General features: G+C 47.1%; 1 long non-coding RNA gene across 1 annotated transcript; it reads right to left on the bottom strand.

The window, feature by feature from the left end:
* Nucleotides 1–1339: 1339 nt before the first annotated feature.
* On the bottom strand, nt 1340–21046 carry LOC109268310 (uncharacterized). Its single transcript, XR_008417229.1, has 3 exons — nt 20479–21046; nt 19085–19214; nt 1340–1507 (listed from the first exon to the last, which is right to left on the bottom strand). It is a non-coding gene; the product is annotated as an uncharacterized LOC109268310 (long non-coding RNA).
* Between the last annotated feature and the right edge of the window lie 329 nt (nt 21047–21375).

The following is a 21375-nucleotide window of genomic DNA, read 5'->3' as shown; positions in this document are numbered from 1 at the left end:
CACAGGGTGCTTTTTCCTCTTTTTAATTCAGTGAGATGAGAATTCCCCAATTACTACACAGGATTCATAATTGCTAGAGATTTTGAAGATGACAAGTTGAACTGAAAACCATTGACTCTTTCCTTGAGGATTTTCCAAGCACTTTGGGATCCTGCTGGGCCCCAGGGCCCCCAATAAGAGCCCAGTTTTCCCTGTCCTGGAGGGGAGGGTGTGGCAAAACTGCCTCACCTACTAACGTCTCTGTGAACGGGATGCTTATAGGATGTTGTGTCCAACACAAGTGGGAAAGAACTGGAAAATCTTGCAGTTACTCATTTCACCAATATTTATTGAGCAACAGTGTGTTTTAGGCACCAAGGCTCAAAGCAAAGAAATAAAGGCAAGAGGCAAGCAGCACTGGGCTGAGTCTGGGTCCCCCTCTGGAACCAGGGGTAAGTTACTTAGGCTTTATGAGCCTCACGTCTCTGAAAATGGGGACAGTGAAACCCCCTCTATGGGTTGTGATTCGGACTAATGAAGGGCCACACCTACCTCACAGGTGTTCATAATACGAGTTCTCTTCCCCTTCCTTGTAAGGATCTTAAAATCCACAAGCAAATAGAAACATCAAATAACTAGAGAATAACCTAAAAGCAGAGTGTAATGTTGCTTTAATTTATAGCAAACTGCTCAGCATCAAACAAGGGAGCCTGCAGCTGTCTGGGAAGGAACTGCTCAGATTCTGAAGGTAATTTTTCAAAAATATATTCTAAACGAGCGTTGACATAAACTCTTCTTTAGCTGAGCTTTAGCTTTGTGGCACTTAAAAAATCTGTAATATTAAAAGTAAATTAAATACTGCATATGACTAGGCATCGGAGGTGTTTAGGGAGCAATTTCACAGTTGACGACTCAAGCCTTCCTGTCTGATGAAAATTCACATTTCCCCAGGGGTGGAGGAACAGAGTACCAGGAATCAGGGAGGAGATGAGGACACAGGCAACGTGACCTGATTCAGGAAGCTCAGAACTTGGGCAAGGGGCTCGGGTACCCACCTGTGTGAAGATGGATGTCATTTTCTGAGCCTTTAATTGGCCACGTGAACAGATACTCTTGGCTACGGAATCTGGGTCAGGAAATGTGGGTTATTCATTAGGTAACAATCCTGCAGGTTGCTCAGATCTGGAGGTGTGGGCCCTCACGTGGCTCCGTGGGACTCACGGAGCCTCCCACTTAAGCCCCCACCCCCCTGCCATGTCTCAGTACCCTTCCTCACTACTACCTGTTCCCACTGTCTCCCTTCTGGAGTCTTTTGGGATCACTCTCAGCAGGGAATATGGAGCTCCCTCTCCAGCAGCAGGGAGGAGGTGAGGCTGAGCCTTCCATGTGCTCCAGTCTGTCTAACCACTGGGACGGGACTTGGCAGAAACAAGAGCCCAGGGTCCTTCTGGGTTATCAGTGGGGGACTGAGCATTGGACTTGGTCCTCATCCAAGGAACAGAGTCAGAGTTGGTCTGTGTCAGCCATCCTGAGGAGAGAGCCAGAAACCTGAAGTCAGGGACAGAGTAGATCAGGAAACAGAAGGGCCCAGCTTGGAGCCAGGGGAGGACAGAACCAAATCTTGTGGGCAAAGCCAAGTTGGTAATGAAAAGGGGCCCAATCACACAGGAAAGTTCAGACTGGAACAGTTTTGACAAATCTCAATTTGCTGTTGACCCTGACACACAGGCTTTCCCTCTAGTGTCACCTTGAAGGCACCGAACCTGAAGGAGGCAGGCCAGGCCTAGATGAGCAGTCTGTGCGTGTCTGTGGTTTGGAGCAATCCCACCCGGCCCTTAGGAACAAGCTGAACAGTCTTCGAGGGCTTAGGATTCAGGATTCACAATGCATATTGCATACACTGTAATATCCGGGCCTTATGGGAACCCATGATTTGTTCCCATTTTATAGCTGGGGAATAGTGAAGATGAGAGATGTGCCCAAAGTCACTCAGCTTTTCAGTTCTGGAGCCTGGTCTTGGATGTACTCCTTCCTCCATATCCCACAGTGAGTCTATGACCTTGGCTATATTCACACCATGTTCCATCAAAGCTAGGTGGGAAGCTGGAACTATTCATGACCCTTGGTTCACAGGATGAATGACAGTCTTATTGGGTGGTGGTCTAATAAATAGTTATTACCCTATTTCTGATCTCACCTGTCCCACCCAGACCTGACAGCCCACAGTGTCCATGAAGATAAGATATAATCCATTTTGGCCACTCACTAACTCCCAGTGCTATGACTTAGCTCCCAGCAGTGACTTCACCAGGCCTCTCCATATATCCAAACCCTATTTTCTTTACTCCATTTCACTGTTCGTCAGCCTAGCTGTTCATTTCCTATGTAATATCCTCTAGCTCTTAGAGAAATGATGGCACGAGTTTTAACAGCTCTCCCATTATTCAATAATCACCTGTATGAAATCTCGACAAATACAGGTAGCAATCAATCTGCAGTTAATTAATATAAAGCAACCAGTCCCATTAAATTCAAATGTTGCAATGGACATGGTTGGTTGGCTAAATATCAGTGCTATTTATAAGTACATTCTTCTTGGGATTGTCGTGGACTTGAAAATATTTTTTATTAACTAGCTGGTATTTAACAGAAATTAATTGTTTGCTATGCTTCATCAATTTCATCCCTGAGAAATAAGACCTAGAACTGCCTTGGAATAGCTGTGTGCACGAGAGGAGCTTTCTGGGCAGTTCTCTGAGACACACCTCACTCTCTTCCCTCACTCCCTGATTCTCATCTCCCTTCTACGTCCCCCTACCTAACATTTGCATGAGGCCTCTAATCTGGCTGTAATTTTGCAAGCTGCTCCCTAATTTTTGTCTTTGGAGTTGGCTCATGTTCTAAAATATTTTATTATTTGCTAATACCCAACTGGATATGGGTACTAACATGATAAGAGAAGTGGAATCATGAGCTAAGTGGACCCGTAAAGGGCTAGAATAACTCAATGAGGCAGTTCCTCTTGCAATGTCAAGACCTTCATTTATGGGATGATAAAAACACTTGCCACTAATCTAGTCCATTTGTATTTGTCAGGATTCCTTTAATTGAAGTGACAAAATCTCACTCAAAAAATAATTGAAGCAGATCAATGATATTTATTGCCTCATATCAGTGAATCCAGGGGAATTCAGGCATGACTGAATCCAGGGATTCAAACAATATCATCAGGACTCTTTTCCTCTATATGTCTCTGTATGTATTTCCTGCGGCTGCTCTAATAAAGTATTCCAAACTTCGTGGCTCAAAAGAACAGGCATTCTGCACAACATTATGAACATACGTAATGTCACTTTTAAAAAGTTAGAATGGCAAGTTTTGCGTTACGTACGTTTTGCCGCAATTAAACACAAACGAACGAAACCCCAGAAATGTTCTAGAGGCTAGCAGTCTAAAATCAAGTTACCAGCAGAACCGTGCTCTCTCTGAAGGTTCTAGTGGAGGGTCCTTCCTTGCTTCTTCCAGCTCCTGGTTCCTGCCAGTTGTCCTAGGACTCGTAAATGCATCACTCCAATCCCTGCTTCTAATGGCACTTGGCCTACTTCCTGTGTGTCTCTGCATCTTTTTTTTTTTCTCCTTAAAAGGACACCGGTCACTGAGGCCCACTCTAATACAGTGCGACCTCATCTTTAACTCCATCTGCAATGACTCTATTTCCAAATAAGGTTATTCCAGGTAGACATGACATTTTGGGTATCACTATTCAATCGGTACAATCCCTTAGTTCTGTTTGCTTGTTTTCTTCATTTTCATTCAGGCTCCCACGTGGCAGCAATATAACTGGAGGAAACCTCAGTAACCCCAGAAAAAGGGAGAAATCTCCACCTACTCCCAGCACCCAAAACTGTTCGGGTTAAGTGCTCAGCCCTGAACCAATCACTGACTGAGGCATAGGAGATTCAGATCACTCCTGAGGCAGGGCAGCAGGGCCGTGAGACTGACACAAAGTCTTTCTAGAATCTTATGGAGATATAAGACAGAGGAAAAGAACAGATGTTCCCTACATTATTTCTCTTTTTATGTCATTTTCCATAAACATAGCAATGTTTCTGTTATTAGAGAAAAGAGCCTGTATAATTTTAAAGTAGTATTTTCACCTACATAAACTTGATCAACTGAACATGATGGCTTTGATTTAGAAGGCATTAAATTAGAAGTTCCTTAAAGGTTGGGAATGTGTGTATACATGTGTGTGTGTGCACGCGTGTATTCAGCCAGGATTTATAGCAAGACTATAATTTATGAAAACCTCCAACTCCTTTTCATTCACATAAGAAGTCAGAAATTTAGGGGAAAGGATTTTCAGATGTCACCAAAATGCGATCTGCGACGTTAAGGTACTTTTAGAACTATGGGAGTGTTCTGAACATGAGTAATTTGTCAAATGAAGACTTAAAATAGATTTCAAAATCCACCACCCCACCCCACCCCACCCCACCAGCACGCTGAATTCCATTTTGCAGTTTTACTGTTCTCATTAAGAGGTCATAGCAGATTCATCAACGAAGTGCCACCTTCAACCCAGACTTGCCAAAACAAATTCACAGTTGCAGCTGGATCTGCCCAACATGTTCCTGATAAAGCTCCCCCTCTCTTATTTCTGATGTGTGAGAAGGGGGGAGCCATTATTCCCCTTTACCTGAGGGGCAAAGTCAAAGGCTTTACTGGAGGAGGCTCTGTCATCCAGGATGGGGAAAGTAAAATAGATTTTATCCTCTTCAGGGTATAACATTTGTGGCACAGGCTAGTAATGCTCTCTGGCCACTTGCACCTTGAATGACTTTTCTAAATGATTGCTTATCTTAATGAGAAGATTTATCTAGACCGACATGCCCGCTGTCATTTCATTAATGTGCTTAGTCAGCAAATGGGTAGCACTGGCCCATCAGTTACATGTGGCAGAGCCCGAGCATCCTCTGTGGGGCCTCCATTTGCCTAGTCCAGCTAACGCCTCAGGTAACAGTCTGCTTTGCCAGAACCCTGACAAGTGAGCGATGGCTTGGACTTAAGCACCACACACTCAGAGACTCCATTCTGCCTTACCTCCTGTGAAAGGAAGAGGGTGACAACATAGCCTTATCTTGCCTCCTTTGAGCTGGCGGTGGTTTTGACAGTTCCCAAACGAATTTAGGGGCAAGGTCCTCAGCAGTAAGGAAGCACCCAGCAGGTGCATTTCACTAACCATTGGCCATCCCAGATGATGACAAACTGTAGTGCCTAAGGCAGGAGCAGATGGGGCCATCCCATGAACCAGACACAAAAGCCTGAAAGCAAGTGAAGGAGAAAGGAGACCGAAGGACTGGGGAACAAATAAAGATCATTAATATTGCCAAGGGAGAAAAGGAAAGATAAAGTGCCACTCACCATGCAGGTAACAGGGTGACCAACTTGGCCTGATGTGCCTGGGACTTTCCCAGTTTTAAATCTGCAGATCTCACATTCTGGGAAGACCCTCATTCCTGGGGAAACCAGGCTCCTTAGTCCCCCTCCGTAGACAGAACATGGACTTTAATTATGTCGAGCAAGTGGGGAACATCCCGACCCACACTCTAGACTCACTTTGAAGCTGAGTACATTTAAAATTTTTAAATTGCCACTTGGACGCTGTGGCCCTAGTCAAGGAAGCATTTCCCACAGCATGTCACAGATGTGACCCAGATGACTCAGCCCTCAAAGGGCAGCACCACTTATGGTCTGTGTCCTCATCCTCCTTCTCTGATATCCCCTTAAAAAGCTATCAATGGGGCGCCTGGGTGGCGCAGTCGGTTAAGCGTCCGACTTCAGCCAGGTCACGATCTCGCGGTCCGTGAGTTCGAGCCCCGCGTCAGGCTCTGGGCTGATGGCTCGGAGCCTGGAGCCTGTTTCCGATTCTGTGTCTCCCTCTCTTTCTGCCCCTCCCCCGTTCATGCTCTGTCTCTCTCTGTCCCAAAAATAAATAAAAAAAAAACGTTGAAAAAAAAAAAAAAATTAAAAAAAAAAAAAAAGCTATCAACATTTTTTTCTCAACACATCAAATTTCCAGCACACCCCAAGTGTATATTGACTGGCCAATATATATCGTCAACTACCTGGACGCTGTATTCTTTTAAAGTTTATTTATTTTTGAGATACAGAGAGAGAGAGAGAGAAAGTGTGTGTGGGGGAGGGGCAGAGAGAGAGGGAGAGAGAGAACCCCAAGTAGGCTCCACACTGTCAGCGCAGAGCCTGACTCGGGGCTCGAACCCACAAACCATGAGATCGTGACCTGAGCCAAAGTCGAACGCTTAACTGAGCCACCCAGGCGCTTCCTGCATGGTGTATTTTTTTAATGGTATATCAACCTAGCTTTTTCATCCTTAGATTTTTATTAAAAATCTAGCTAACAAAGTGGTGCCCCTGAGTGAGAGAGACCGTAAGGTTAAAGCTTGAAGCGAGTCCCAGAATAACAGTAGGAGTCAGAATTAGACATGCCTGCAAGGGCGCACTTGCCCTTCAAAGGTTTCTTGGTCACAGACCACATCCCCAGGAAGTGTGAGCCTTGCACTTCTCAGAGCCCAGGTCTGACTTCTGCATCATCTTGTTCATCACTCTGCTCTGTTTTGGACCTCAGAGTGCTCTGCTGGTGGGATCAGCATGGCCTCTGTAGACCAGGCATCTCATGATACCACTGTGCCTTCCAATCTCTCTGCTGCGGCAGGACCAGGCTCGTCCACTCTTCCCCACCCACTGGTCCTTGACCTTGGCCTCCCGGCCAGGTGATGACAGCTTACCTTGGCCCCAGCAACGCTCAGCCCAGAGTACAGAAAGGATGTCTGTTTTGTCAACAAAGAAGCTCTCCTCTGGTTCCCTATGCTCCTGGCTGCCCATCTTGCAAAACTGGAATAGACCATACATCGGGATCCTCTTCCAAGAGCAAAAGGCAAATATAGGTCTTCATTTTCCTACAGTGCCTGTTTCTCAGTGCCACATAGATTCACACTCCCATGAACTTATTGTTTAAATATTTATTGAGAAATCAACACATACGAGGCATTAATGTAGGCACTTGGAATACAACAGAGAACAAGACAGGCAAGGCCTTTGCTCATGAAGATTATGTCCTCGAAAGGGAGAGAAAGGTAATAAATGAATATGTAAACAAATCAACAGGAACACTTCAGAAAGTAATAAGCACTGGGAAGACAATAACAAGGGGTGTAACCTTCCTGGGGAAGAGGTCTGGCTCACTTTACCAGTTTAGAGACTTTCCCAACCAATGGGTGTAGTCTAACTCCTCAAAGGGCCCTGCACTGCCCCCTGCTGGCCAGGATCAACAGCACACGCCAGACTCTCTTGGGTCTCCACAACTCAGTTTCTGTTTTGCCTCCCCATCCAACTTCCCCTGCCATTTGTGGAAGCCACAGTCTTAGTGCTGTTCAAGGGAGGGGTGCTCTAGGAACAGAGCTTCTCTTGGTGAAGTCTCTTCTTGAGACGTTCTCTGTCAGAATAGTTCTCTGGAGGCTGTGTAACCTGAGGCTTAGAGTGTGGGGGGGTCAGCCAGTCTGAGTTCGCTTCCTCCATCCCCATCTGTCTGGCTAACTGGCTCTAGTCCTTCAAAACCTGACTCAAACGTCTCCCCGGAAAGCCTTTCCTGACCCCCTGCAACATGAATCCCCAGCAGCATGAACCTATGAAAGCCATGTGGCCAGGTCAAGTCTTATTCATTTGGTAGCAAGCAGAATGTCTGCAGCATACATGGGATTCAATAAACACTGATGGAATGCATGCATGAATAAATGAATGAATCTGGAGCTCCAGAGGCAAGCCTGAATCTGATAAACCTGGTCCCCCAGCTCGCTGCATAACCCAGAAGTTCATGATGAAAGGCAAAGTAAACTATTTTCCCACAAATCACATCATGCATGATCAAAAAGTTGGAAAGGCATCTCTTGGGTGGTTCAGACTGGCTCTCCCAGAGGCGAGAAGCACAACTGTTTTGTCAAAGCCACACAAACACCCCCCTCAGTGGACTGCTTTGAAGCATCTATTGATCTCTGAGAAAAGTAGAATTTAACAAAAGTGCTGCTTCCAGCTCCTTGTCTCATTCCCTGAATTTCCTCCGTGTCTTTCCAGATGTAATGTGAAATCCAACTGTGTGTGTCAGCCCCAATGACGGTAAAATCCCTAGCTCACCCCTGGGTTGTTGGGAGAAACCTGTCTTCACAGCTATCTCTGGACAAGATGTTAATCTCTGACAGACTGGAATTAAAAGTCCTCCAAGTGGCTCAGATCGCCCTGGCTCTGCTGCAGTGGAGGCATCAGTGAAGGTTAACCCCTCAGGCCCAGATTCAAGGTCACGGCTTTGCGGTATCTCTCGTGGCCGGCTGCCCGCAGAGCAGAGAAGGAAGTTTGTAAAGTTGTTCGAGGAATAGTGGAAATGTCAGAGAACCAAGTCTTGCTAAATACTCTTTGTTGTGAATAATAGAAAATTGTCACAAATCTCTGCTATTGAAGGATTATGATATACTTTCAGAAACCACTTTTCCCTTATCTAGGCCTGGGAGCACTAAGAAAAAGTCATCGTCAAGGTCCCAGTTTGCTGAAATGTAACCTTTCTGTTCTCTTCATGGTTAAGGAAATTGATTTTCTGCTTAGCCCCCATTCTGGTTAAAAGCAAGATGTCTCTAATATGATGAGACCAACCCTTGGCTTGCCAGAGAGGCTGGGGCAAGTCATGGACATTAAGAGTTTCCGTATTCAGGGCAACCCAAAGCGTGGTTGTAAGGCTTAGCTAAGAAGCTGTGTGTGAACATGTTTTATAAACTGTAAAGCACTGTAAAAATGTGAGAAATTGTGGGCCACCCAAAATTAGTAATTTTGGGGGTGCCTGGGTGGCTCAGTCAGTTAAGCATACGACTTTGGCTCAGGTCATGATCTCACCGTTCTTGGGTTCGAGCCCCACGTCGGGCTTTATGCTAAGAGCCTGGAGCCTGCTTCGGATTCTGTGTCTCCCTCTCTCTCTGCCCCTCCCCTGCTCACGCTCTGTATCTCTTTCAAAAATAAACACTTAAAAAAATTACTAATTTAGAAGGAAATCATGCTGAATATCATTTAGTATCTCTTTAATGTCTCATAAAGTATTTTAGCACTGAACCCCCATTGGTTCAGTGGTATAATTTTGAACTTTGCTTGTTGTCATAGGCAGAGCTGCTAAGCTGTGGGTGACCAGCGTTTAGGGGAGCTTCCGCAGCTTGGAAATGGTAGTAGTAGATCTCACCACAAGATGGCACTATTGATGATTTCTGTGCCTTGGTTGTTAAAACAGATCTGATATTTGAGGAGCTCAGGTCAAGGCGACAAAGGGAGGTCTGCATGCCATGTGTTTAACTATTTAAAAGTTAAATCAGTCTAATACACAAAGTGAATATAATCTGTTACCTATCTTGAAAAACTTATCTTCCTAATGAAATGGAAGACTGGGTGCAAATTTAGAATTCTGAGATCCTCAGAGTTCTGGGCAGAAACAGCAAACTCTCAGGGGAAGGTCATCGTCCAGCCTCCCTCCATGGAGGATCAGCTCCATCCTGCACTCTACCCACAGTCTGTGCCCCTCACCCTCAGAGGCCAGACATCTGCTCACTCTGGAAGTAGATTCAGGGGTGTTGGGTAGGCCTTTGTGAGGCACTGGTTACCCAGAGCATGGTCCAGAACAAAGATTCAACTGGCTTTTCTGTAAAGGATTAGATAGCAGATATTTTAGCCTTTGTGGGCAATACAGTCTCCGTGAAAGCTATTCAACTTTGCCACTGTATCTCGAAAGCAGTCATAGATAATACACAAATGAATGGGGGTAGCTGTGCTCCAACAAAAGTTAATTTACAAAAATAGGTAGCAGCTTGGATTTGGTCCACAGGCCATAGTGTGCAGACACTTGGTCTAGAAGCTGGGGCAACGGCTGCCAATAAAATACAGGACATCTAGGCAAACTTCAATTCCAGATGAACCATGAATTTTTTTAGCGTAAGTATATCTCAAATATTGCACAGGACATACTTATACTAAAAAAATGAGCGGTTGTTTATCTGAAACTGAAATTTAACTATGCATAGTGTACTTTTATTTGCTAAACTGGCCGTGTTGGCTGAGACAGGAGCTCTCCTTAGGACTGTCCCGTTGGCCCTGTGGACCCCTTACCCCCTCGTAAGGGCCACAACTGGAGGGAGGCTGGAGTGTAGTCTGTAAAGCACAGGCCCTAGGTCACTCTATATCAGGCTTAAGGGCAATACTAGTTTCTTAATCTTTACGCTCTCAAAGAATAGATACAATGTGTATGTTTTGCAACTTAAATGGCTGGTTTTGTGTAGTTTGGACATTTATTTATTAAATGAATATTTATTTATTGAGCTCCTGCCATGTACAAAAAAAGTGGGGGGGGGGGGCATGATCCCTGTCTTCCGGGATCTTGTATACAGGAGGGCAGACATTATAGCAATTCACATATAAATAAGTTAATAATTATAAATTGGAAGGGCTGTGAAGAATAACAAGGGAGATAAATAAACAGAGAGGCAAAGCAAGGCATATCAGAGAAGTGATATTTGGTCTAAGAGAAAAGGAGAGCAGATAGATTCCAGGCAGAGGGAAGTGCCTATGTGAAGATCCTGCCTGGGCACCTGAGGGGGGGCCAGAGGGGGCTGAGGTGGAGTGAGTGGCGTAAGGAAGGAGGAGCGGCCTGGAGGGCCAGACGGCCAGGCTTTGCTCTGTGAGGCCTGGGAGCTGCTTGCCATTCATTTAGAATGCAGCAGGGAGGCCCTTTCAGACAAGGAGGCACTATGGTCTAATTCTCATTTTTAAAAGCTCACACTTGCTGTTTCTTCCTGCAGAGAGGTGGGGCAAGAGGAAGTGAGGGGAGGCTTCGTTAGTAGGCCACTGCAGGGCTCCGGAAAGAGCACAGTGAGACCTGCATAGCTTGGAGAGGAGAGTGCAGGTGGTAGAGGGAGTGAGGATGAGAGGGAGGGGAGCTCCAAGACCGCTTCCCGGATTTCTGGTTTTGCCAAAGTGAGGAAATGCGGAGGAGATGCAGGCATGGGAAGAAAATAGACATCTCCACTGTTGGCATGTGACGCTGGAGATGGTTTGATTCTTCCAAGTGGACATGTCAAGTGAGTGGGTAGATACACTTGCCTGCAGCTCAGAAGAGAGATCAGGGTTGGAAACGGAAGGGGTGGCCCAGAGAAGGCATTTATAGCCATGAGAATAGCTGAGACGTTCTTGGTGAAAAGAAAATGGGGCCTGGGACGTATCCCGGAGGCACTCCAATGCTTAGAAGAAGAGGAGATAGAAAAGGAGAAAAACAAGGAGAGGGTGGTGCCATAAAAGCCAGGAGAAGGGATGTTTCAAAATGTTCTTTTTCAGGTGCCTGGGTGGCTCAGTTGGTTAGGCATCCAACTTTGGCTCAGGTCATGATCTCACAGTTCGTGGGTTCAAGCCCCGCATTGGGCTCTGTGCTGACAGCTCAGAGCCTGGAACCTGCTTTGGATTCTGTGTCTCCCTCTCTCTCTGTTCCTCGCCTGTTAGTGCTCCCTGTCTCTTCTCAAAAATAAATAAACATTAAAAAAAATTTAAAAAAAAACCCAAAATGTTCTTTTTCTGACAGTTACTGAAAGCATCTTTTTTTTTTTCTTTAGAACTTGTGGTTCCCTCCCTTATCATGGCCTTCTTTACCCCAGCTCTTTGCTAAGTTTATGGTGATAGAAACAGGAAGCAGATGGTAAGATAAAACATAAACCACTATATACATTGTGTCCCATTAGTATTTGCACAGCAGGAGCTCACCATCAAAGGAGTAAGAAGACAAATGGGTGATTTTTGAATGAGTGAACAAATATCTTCATTCCCCTCCCTTATTGGCTAGGAAATAGAATTTGCACCTTCCAGAATTTTCTTGAACAAAATGGCAGCCTGCAGGAAGAGGTTCCTTGAACAAATCCAATAGGCATTGGCATTTCCCAGCCTAGGATGGCTGTCCTCTCATCGGACCTTAGTCAAGCACATGGTGCTCAAGATCCCGGGGAGGTCAGTGCCCATGCTAAGCTCACTAGGATGATAGGCACTGCATGTTGTTCTGAATACCTGGAGGGAAATCATGGGGCTCCCATAATTCATATTAGTGACATTTCTCATTCCTAGTAAATAACCTTGTGTTTTGACCTGTAACAATGTGAAATGCTAACAAAGCCGTGAGGAAATTAAAATCCCTTGATGTGGTTTGGAGGCTGCCTGCGTGGATCCTGTCCAGGTGATAAAAGGTCTGCTAGGCCCTGAAAAGAAACAAAGGAAGGAAAAGGTCACGGAGGAAGTAGCCGTATGGTGAAATGCCAAAGTACAAGAGTTTATCTAGACCAAAGAGGTACCCTTTACATAGAAGAACTCCATGCCAAGGGTGACTAACAGGTCTGAGCACCAACTAATACAAGCAAAATGGAAATTGACTAATAAAAAAAAGACCCGAGAACCAGATGGCTATGCTGGAACAAAATCTGAGGTTCAGTAGGTAGTGCTTTACCTTTATATAGCACTTTACATTTTTCAAAATGCTTTCTCATATATATCACCTTAGTTTAATTTTCCCGAAACCTGGCAAGGTCGGCATGGCAGGGAACAGGATTCCTATCTGGCAGATGAACAGAGGGAGAAAAAGGCTCAGAGATATTAAGTAACTTGTCTAAGGTCACACAGCGACCTGGTCAGGTGCTGGTCAGGACCCAGGCCTGCTGAGCATAGTTCACTGATACCTGCTGCTACGGCACATTATCTTTCAGAACAATATCAGGGCACAAAATGAGATCAACACAAGGTCTGAGTGAATCTATAAAGAATGAAAGAATTTCCTGCCCAGCAGTTAGCAGACTCCTGTGGCTGCTACATGTCTGTGTTCTATAGAAGTCTATAGACATAGAAGCCATCAGTTAAGACATGGAAATGGAACTCTGAAGTAGGCATCCTATGGAAAGCTCACGTTTTTCAAACTGAACAAAATACTGGTTATTACTGGAAGGCATGAAGTAAGGCAGCATCAATATCAATTTGTTGCTACTGCCTGTGCTGTCCATTCCTAGGACGGGGGGCTGCAGCCAGACCCCTCTGCTGCGTGGCTCCTTGCGGATCTGTGGAGTTGGGCGAAGTCAGTAATGCCTCATCTGCCTCAAATTATTTGATCCTCTCCTCCTGTTTCTTTCATGGAAATCTGCAGAAGAGTTAACTACTGAACTTCAGAAATTCAGCCTAACTCCTGCCCCACCAGGCCAATCTTCGGTGTGGACGGGACGGTCTGGAGGAGCGAGAGGAAGAAGCCAAGGCCTCAAGCTTGGGCTCCAAGAGGGAGCTCTGGATACCAGTCCTCTTTTATCCCATGCACCTAACACAGTCGTGCCAATTGCACCCAGTTAAGGCTTGCTAAACTGAATCACTCCAAATGGATTTAAGAGGGAGAAAGTGGAGAATGTGTGATTACTCAGCAAGACACAGCTCCTATAAATCCATAAGCAACAGAGAGACAACTCATGGAAAAACAGGCAGAATGCCTGAATAGTCACTTCACAAAACAGAATATCTAAATGACCAAAAAGTGTATGAATAGGTGTTCACTATTAGTAGCTGCAGGGAAATGCTAGCCTGAGATGCCACCACGCATCCATTAGAATGGCCGACGTGAAGGAGACTGACCACACCAGGGGATGTAGAGCTACCCGAAGTCTCCCACTCTGTTAACTGATTCAAACCCTACACATTGGGAAACGATCTGATAGCACCTGCCAAACCTGGACAGATCCCATTCCCATGGCCTAGCCGTGTCACTTGGAGGTATATGCCTGCCATAAATGCATACCTGTGTTCACCAAAAGACACGAGCTAGAATGCTTATAACAGCATTTTAAAAATAGCCCCAAACTGGAAATGACCCAAATGCCCACCAACAGTAGACCAGATAAAGAAATATATTCTCACACTTGAAGAGTACACAGCCCGAGAATGAACAAAGTACGAGGACGTGGTTGAATAGTATCAGCATAATGTTTAGCAAAAGAAGCTGAACACAAAGAGTACAGACTGTAGGCTTCCATCAATTTGAAGTTCAAAAATGGGCAAAACTACCGTTGGGCAACAGGAGCCAAGATGGCACCCCTTGCAAGGGTGGCGACCGTGAGGAGCGCTCCTCGGTGCTGGTCATGTTCTGTCTCTTCATCTGGGTGCTGCCTACATAAGTGTGTTCAGTTTGTGAACATTCTTTTGAGCTGTATCCTTGTGATTTATGCATGTTTCTCAATGCATTTTATACTTCCGCAAAAACATTTTTAAGCCAAAAAAAGAAGCAGCACATTTCGCCAGCATTCCTAATTCTGCTGCCTCTGCTGCCGTCATCCAACATGGGGCAGCTTGGGAAGTCGAGACGGGAAAGAAAATTTTTCTGTCCCTCCCTTACCTCTCATTGCACATCCTTTCTTAGCAGATTTTCTCTTTTCTCCTCTCCTTTATTTACTTTCCGACTTAGATCTCAGCTGTTTTGGAAGACCGGATCAGCATTGCGACTGGCATGGTGTTAGGAACCTGGGTTTATGGAGGAAGACCTAGTCATACCGTATTTTTGGTGGCCGATTTAATCACAGGAGCAAGAGGCGGGGCTAAATCCTGGAGAACTTGCATGGGACAATGAGGACACTTGGAGCTGCCAGCATCAGCCAGCGTCAAATTTACATTTTAGACAGATATCTGGAGCAGCAGATGTGTGGAGGATGAAGAGGGACAAAATTAGAGCCAGGGAGGTGGGTTAGAAGCCTATTTTAATGGTTCAAGCAAGAATTGGCATAAGTCTTGGAATGAGCCTTCATTGTTTCCTCCGATTTTCCCCACCTTACCCATATATGAATGGTAATATAGTAGCAGATGCAGCTGACAGAAAAGGAGAGAGATTGGGATGCAGGCAAGTGGCTGGGGTCAGATGAGAAGGGAAAGAATGCGGGTATCAGTAATTAATGTGACCTGGGATTTAAGCCGGCAAGGATACCAGCAGGCACCCGGTGAAGAGCTTCAAGGAGCTTAATTCCCTCTGTGATTACTAAAGCCAGCTCTGATCATTTGAAAATCACATTTTGTTTTTCCGGAAAAGTTTGGTCTTCATTTTCCTTAAGCGAGCATTGATTTATTTCTTCTTTTCTGTGCAAAGCTTCTTATAGTTTAACGGCTCTGGCTAAAACAGCTCTTCTGTGCTTCTGAGTCTCCATAGCCTGCTTCTGGGAAGAGAGTTTGCTCATTGTCTCCTGCAGCTGCAGAGACAGGTAAATAGAAGGTACAGAAACGACCGCCACGCCCACCCCTAGGTCGGGAGCCTTCAGAAACTGGGGCTGGAGCTTTATAAATAGTCAGAGTCAGGAGCAGGGGGTGGGAGCACACTCAGAAAAACCTTATAGTCTTTAGAAATCCGTGTTTGGATAACCTGAGTCAATAAATCCCATCAAGGTCAAAACCCAGACCTTTAAGACGTGGCAGAATCAGATGACCTTTATTTGCAACTGCCTGTAGAGGGCTCCACGGTGTGGGAGGCCAGGAGGGGCCTCTCGGGAGGCCTTGAGAGCCCAGATTTGGGAGTAGACTAACTTCCCTACTCCCTCCAAGCAGAGGTGGTCTGGAGGCTGTGAAATTCCCAGAGAGCCCCCGTTCACCCCTAGAACAGAGACAGCAGCATCTCAATTGTATATTGCTTTTTATGCCCTTTAAAGATGCCTCCTTGCTCTGAGCTTCTGGCTTTGGGTATACATCTAGCAGCAAAGGCATGTTTATCTAGGATTATAGGGAAGACCCAGTTGCCCGGTGTGGACACGCTCGGCCTGCAGCGAGTGAAAGCCGCATAGGGCACCTCGCTGGAGCCACCCTGTGATTCTGTAGAAGGGCAGCATGATCCTAAGAGTCCCATCTCTGTCCACGTCCAACTTCACACCCCATTCACAAACCTTCAGGGTTTCTCCCTCTCTGCCAGATAGAGTGCCTACTATGTGCCAGTCACTGCAATAGCCTTGAAGGTGCAAACATGATTAACACCCTCTTTTGCCTTTGTCATCGCAGAACTGGTAGGGCAGGCAAACAGACTGGTCAAAACTACTCTCTTGGGGTCCAGGTCCTTCACATCTGTCATTTGGGGTACCCTGGTGGGAAGGAGGAGAGACTTGGTGTCCACACCCTGCGGGGCTCAGAGGTGGTGTGAGGCAGACGGAGGGCAGACAGGGACGGGCAGCCGGGGACGTGAGCTTTACAGAACACGCAAGTCAGTTTGGGCTGTACTTGTGGGTGGCGGAGAGCTGCCTAGACAAGGCAGAGACACTGCTTAAGCTGCAGTGTGACCCTCACCCCATACCTTGCTGTCTGGGGCTCACAACTTACCCACGGTGACTACCTAGTCATTCCCCTGCCCCAAACCTTCAGGGACTGCTGAGTTAAGTCCAGACTGTGTGCAAACCCCCACTGCGGTGTGGAGACTGGATTGCAAGGCAAAAGGCGGGAGGTGGGAAGATGGACGAGATGTCAGAGGCTTCACCGAGGAAGCACAGCTGCATGGGGAGAAAGAAGCAGAGGGCAATGAAGATCCTCCTTATTCTCTACTTGCCCTCGCCACCTCCCTCTCGCGCACATTTGCCCGCATTTCAGTCGGGCTGAATGACTCCCCACTCTTCATGCTTTCCTATGGACGTTCTGTGCTCTCTAGTCCCACCACCTGGATGTCCTCCCCTGACCCGGTCTCCTACTGTCTGGAAGGGCTCCTGTCTTTCGGAGTCCAGCTCAAGTGATCCGGAGGCTTTACCCTGAACACCCACTGCGTGTCAGGCACTGTGCTACGTGCTTTGCAGAATCTCTGATCTCTCTCCCCGCAAGGTGAAGAGTAGTATCTCTGTTTCACAGCTGAGAGAACCAAACATCACAACCGAGCCCAGACTCCCAGCTGAGCAGAGGCCGATGTCCCTTGGGGGCTGCCCTGCCTCGCGGCTGTGGTCTGCACCTTGCCAGGGGCCCTCAGAGGATGTTAACTCCTGTTGTCCTTCATCTGGGCTCCTCCTTCCCACCACCACCTGTAGACTGATCATCAAGTCCTGTGGATTTTACTGGCCCATTGTCTCCACCGCCACTGACATCGGTGGTTATGGCCTCTGTCATTTCTCTGCCGCCCACCTCAGCATCATTGCCCTGAAATCCCTTCTCTGCACGGCAGCCCAGGTGGTGACTCTAAAATGCAAAACTCATCAGATCTTGTCCCTGCTTAAAATCTTTCCGTTTTGACCACTTATTCAACCACAAATACGGATGAGCATCTACTCTGTGCTATTCACCCATCTAGCTGCAGGGGATACAGCAGTGAACCAAACAAAGTTTGCCTCCCGTGAAGTCCAAACTCTTTAAGCCCTTCTTACAGGCTGACCAGCGTCTGGACCTGCTGTGCCTTCCACTGGTTGTGCCCACCACTCCCTGGCATCTTCCACTCTGGCCACGCTGAAGCACCTGTGGTCTCAGAGACACAGGTGGCTGTTTCTTACCTCTGGAAACACTCCACATGCCGTTCCCTCTGCGTGGAGCATCCTTTCCTGGCTCATCATGCTGCCACCTGACTATGAGCCCCTAGTCTTCCTCCCAGTCCCAACCTCAAGGTCACCTCCTCCAGGGAGGGAGCCTTCCTTAACCTCCAAATGTATTAATGTATGTGTACCTATAGCACCTTGTGTTCTCTTGACTCTCCTTGAAGGAGACCATGTTTTATTTATTTGTATATACTTTAGTATGCCCAAGGCACAGCAGTGTCCAAAGCCTCTCTACTGCTTGTGGTTACATGCACAGGTAAAGTCCAGGCTGTGACATCAGGTGTGGTGAGACCTCCCCTGGTGTGAGCACCCTAAGGCAGCGTCTCCTGGGCAAGAAGCTTCTGAGGGGCCAGTGGGGAAAAGGAACAGAGCAGAGCGGCCACGAAAATGGATGCTAGGCTGCCACCCTGCCTCTCTCCGGATTCTCATCTTGCCCTGTCTCCAAACTGCAGTGTGAATCCAAACTCATGGTGAATCCGACCCATGAGCACCTAGTCCATTTCAGCATCCGGATGATGAAAATGGAATTTTCTTTCTCACCAGGCCATTAGGATTCTTCTTTCCTATCAGCTTTTTATGGAATGCTCACAGGAATTGGAGTGATTGGGGAAATGATTGGGAAATGTTTTTGGGGTCTCTGCACCTTAAAGATGTGTTTTGGGGGAGGGCAGGGGAAGCACTGAGTCTGGTAAGGGAAGCCGGTGTCCTTCATTTTTTTCTGCCTGGTAAGCATTTTTCAGGTCTGCTGGATTTGGGTACCTACCAGCAAGTCTATTTTAAAGCACATAAAATCTGAAAATAAATGGAGTCGGTTTGTGGCAGAGGATGGCTGGTCTGGCAGGGACCACCCCTCAGTGTTCAGCCCTGCAGCTGGGAGAGAGCTGCAAAGACAAGGCTGGAGAGGGAAAGCTTTATGTCAGAGAAGTCACAGCCCATCCCTTAGGCCTCTTTCCTCCTTGTTGGAGGAGATACTTGTGAGTGTGTGTGTGTATGTGTGTGTGTGTGTGCGCACACACACACACTCCTGGACCTTCTGCTTCTTCCTGGAACCTACAGGACAGGTTTGCAAGGAGAGGAGCTGTAGGAAGCAACTAATTTCATTATAAGAGAGAGGTGCTAACACTGGCCCTCTCCATCCCAGGCCCCTGCTGGCATCTGCAAGCCAGGTGGTCTCTCCCTTATCCCTGTGGCTAACACTTGATAGCAGGCAGCTCCTGGTCTTCTGCCTTATTCTCAGCCTACACCCTGCACCACTCAGCCCCACCCACATACTGCTCCATTAGCCTCACCTGTCCTTGGTCATCTTGGAACCTGACCTCCGACCACATGCTCTCTATCTGGCTTTCCTCTTGTCCAAGGTGTCCCTCCCTCGATACTGCTCATCTGGTCCTGTCCTTTTCTCCCCTCATTAAAGGTAATTTGCATCACTGTCCCAGACCATATACTTTAGAAAGCAAGAAACACACCTGAAGTAGCTGGAAGAGCAGGCATCCGGACGAGCTTCCCTGGGTGTAAATCCTGACTCTGAGATTTCTCTGTTGTGAGCCAGATTACCACAGTGAGCTACTGAGCCTCCCGGAGCCTTGGCTTCTTCATCTGTAAAATGGAGACCATAATAGCACCAGCATCATAAGATTCCGGAGAGTGTTCATTGAGCTAATTTACATGTAAGTGCTTAGCAAAGTACCCGACCCATAGTAAGCACCCAACAAGTGTTAGATAAAATAAGAAATTCAGCCCCCAAGGCCCTACTGAACTTCATAAATGAGAAATGGATGCTTAGCACCCACATCCCCCAAAATACAAAATAAAAATGGTCCCTTTCTCTGTCCTGGACACCTGAGTTCAGAAAAGAGAGCCAGAGCCCCAGGGAGAGTCATGGATTGAGTTAATGCAATGTGGCTAAGGAATGGGCAGGGGTCCATGGAGCAGGGGTTTGAGGAACAGATGTTCACATTGATTGGGAAAAGGCTGAGGAGCAGAGATCTATAGGGCAGGAGTCTGTGGGACAAGGGTCCGAGGGGTAGGGTCCACAGCTTCCCAAAGGAACCCAGAGCAGGAAATGCCATAGAATGAGCCACAGTTCATGCTGCATGACCAAACTGGGCTTCCCTGGGCCCATGGACCATTGCCTACCTGAGGGAGCTGGCAAGAATAACAGAGGCAAAGCACGAAGCACTTTCCAGGTGCCCTGTAAGGCTCGTCCTGGCAACCCCAGCAGATGTAGGAGGGGCATTTTCAGTGGCACCTGTCAGAGTAAAGCCAGCCCAGTGGTGTTTTCTCCCCTTTTACTGAAGTTTAGACTTGGTTCTGGAGCAGCAAATGCATGTTCCATAGGTCCGTCACCTCCATGCCCTTTTCTGAGACCTCCCTTCCCCTTGACCTCCAAGCTCAGCGATGATGGAAGTACCAGGACCTTCCATACTTCTCCAGGGAGGACAGGCCCACTCATCCCAGGGAGGCACAATCATTAGTGTCATCTCATTAAACTGAAAACAGCTGCTGACTCAGGCCAGGCTGTGAAGGAGGACTGCTTCCTGGCCTCTGGATGACCTCCCCTGGGAGCTGCATGGGTTGGGATGAAAACCCGGAGATGGACAGCACAGGAAGCGACCGTACTGGGAGGGTGGCCTACTCCTGCCTGGCACTGGGCTGCAGCCAGCGAGGGTACCAAGGTGAGGGTATTCGTTGGCATAAGGTTTCTACTTTTCTCACAAAGACACCACGTACAGTGGCTTAAACAAAACAGAAGTTAGTTCTCTCACCCCGACAGTCTGGGGCCAGTGTGGAGGCCCCAGTGTGTCGGGGTCCCAGCCTCCTCCCTTCTGGGGCTCCACTCTTCCCAGGGTGTTCTCCTCACCCTCATGGCAAAGACGGCTTCCCAGTCCATCTTGCACTCCAGCCAGTGGGAGGAAGGAATGGGAGGAAGAGAGAGCTGCACCGGTCACGGCACTGGTATTCTCCAGCCAGATCCTAGTCGCCCCTCAAGAAAGCAGGAAAACGTTGTTCTTATTCAGGCAGCCACGTGCCCAGCTAAAACTCAGAGGCTCTGTGAAGGAGAAAACCCATGTGGGAAAAATTGACAGTCTCTGTGACAATGACCAATTCCGAGCCCTGCCCACAGATGCCACACAGTTGCAAAGGCAGACAAACCCACACAACACTGTGCACAATGAAGAAACACCATTTGATCATTTACTCAAGGAACGTTTATTAGGGCCTTCAAGCATTGAGGAAATAGAGGCAAAATCACCATCCTTTTCATCATCAGGCTCTCAGTCATGGAGGATAAAAAATATTATCTAATGGGCTTCATGATATAAAGGAAACATTTATTTATTCATTAACACACATTCAGTATGCCTCTGCTACATACTGGAAAATGCATCCATTCTGGGGATACCGTGATAAAAGACACAGGTCCTGCCCTCAAGCTGCTGATTCTTTAGAAGGGGTGATAGACACCAACAGGGCAACAGCGATGTACAAGGTCAGTACTGTGACTGTGATAAGCACAGGGGTCCCCGGTATAGCCCGGAGGTCCAGCAGGACCAGAAAGTCTTCCCAGGCTTTTGCACCAGGTTGAGACCCCAGATCCTTGGCATGACCCTGGACAGCAGCCTCTAAATGACTGAAATTGGGTTTCTCACAAGCCCAGCTGAGAAGATCAGAAGTGGGCTTAAATTGATTTTTAAAAAACAAGATATTTCTTGCACATTGGGTTATACCCTAAGATTTACTTTCACCCATGAAGTTT

This window comes from Panthera pardus, unplaced genomic scaffold (genome assembly GCF_024362965.1).
Source record: "Panthera pardus isolate Hobbes unplaced genomic scaffold, ASM2436296v1 HiC_scaffold_24, whole genome shotgun sequence".
Taxonomy (NCBI): domain Eukaryota; kingdom Metazoa; phylum Chordata; class Mammalia; order Carnivora; family Felidae; genus Panthera; species Panthera pardus.
The sequence above is the reverse complement of the archived record's forward strand: the minus strand, read 5'-3'. Positions and strand labels throughout refer to the sequence as shown.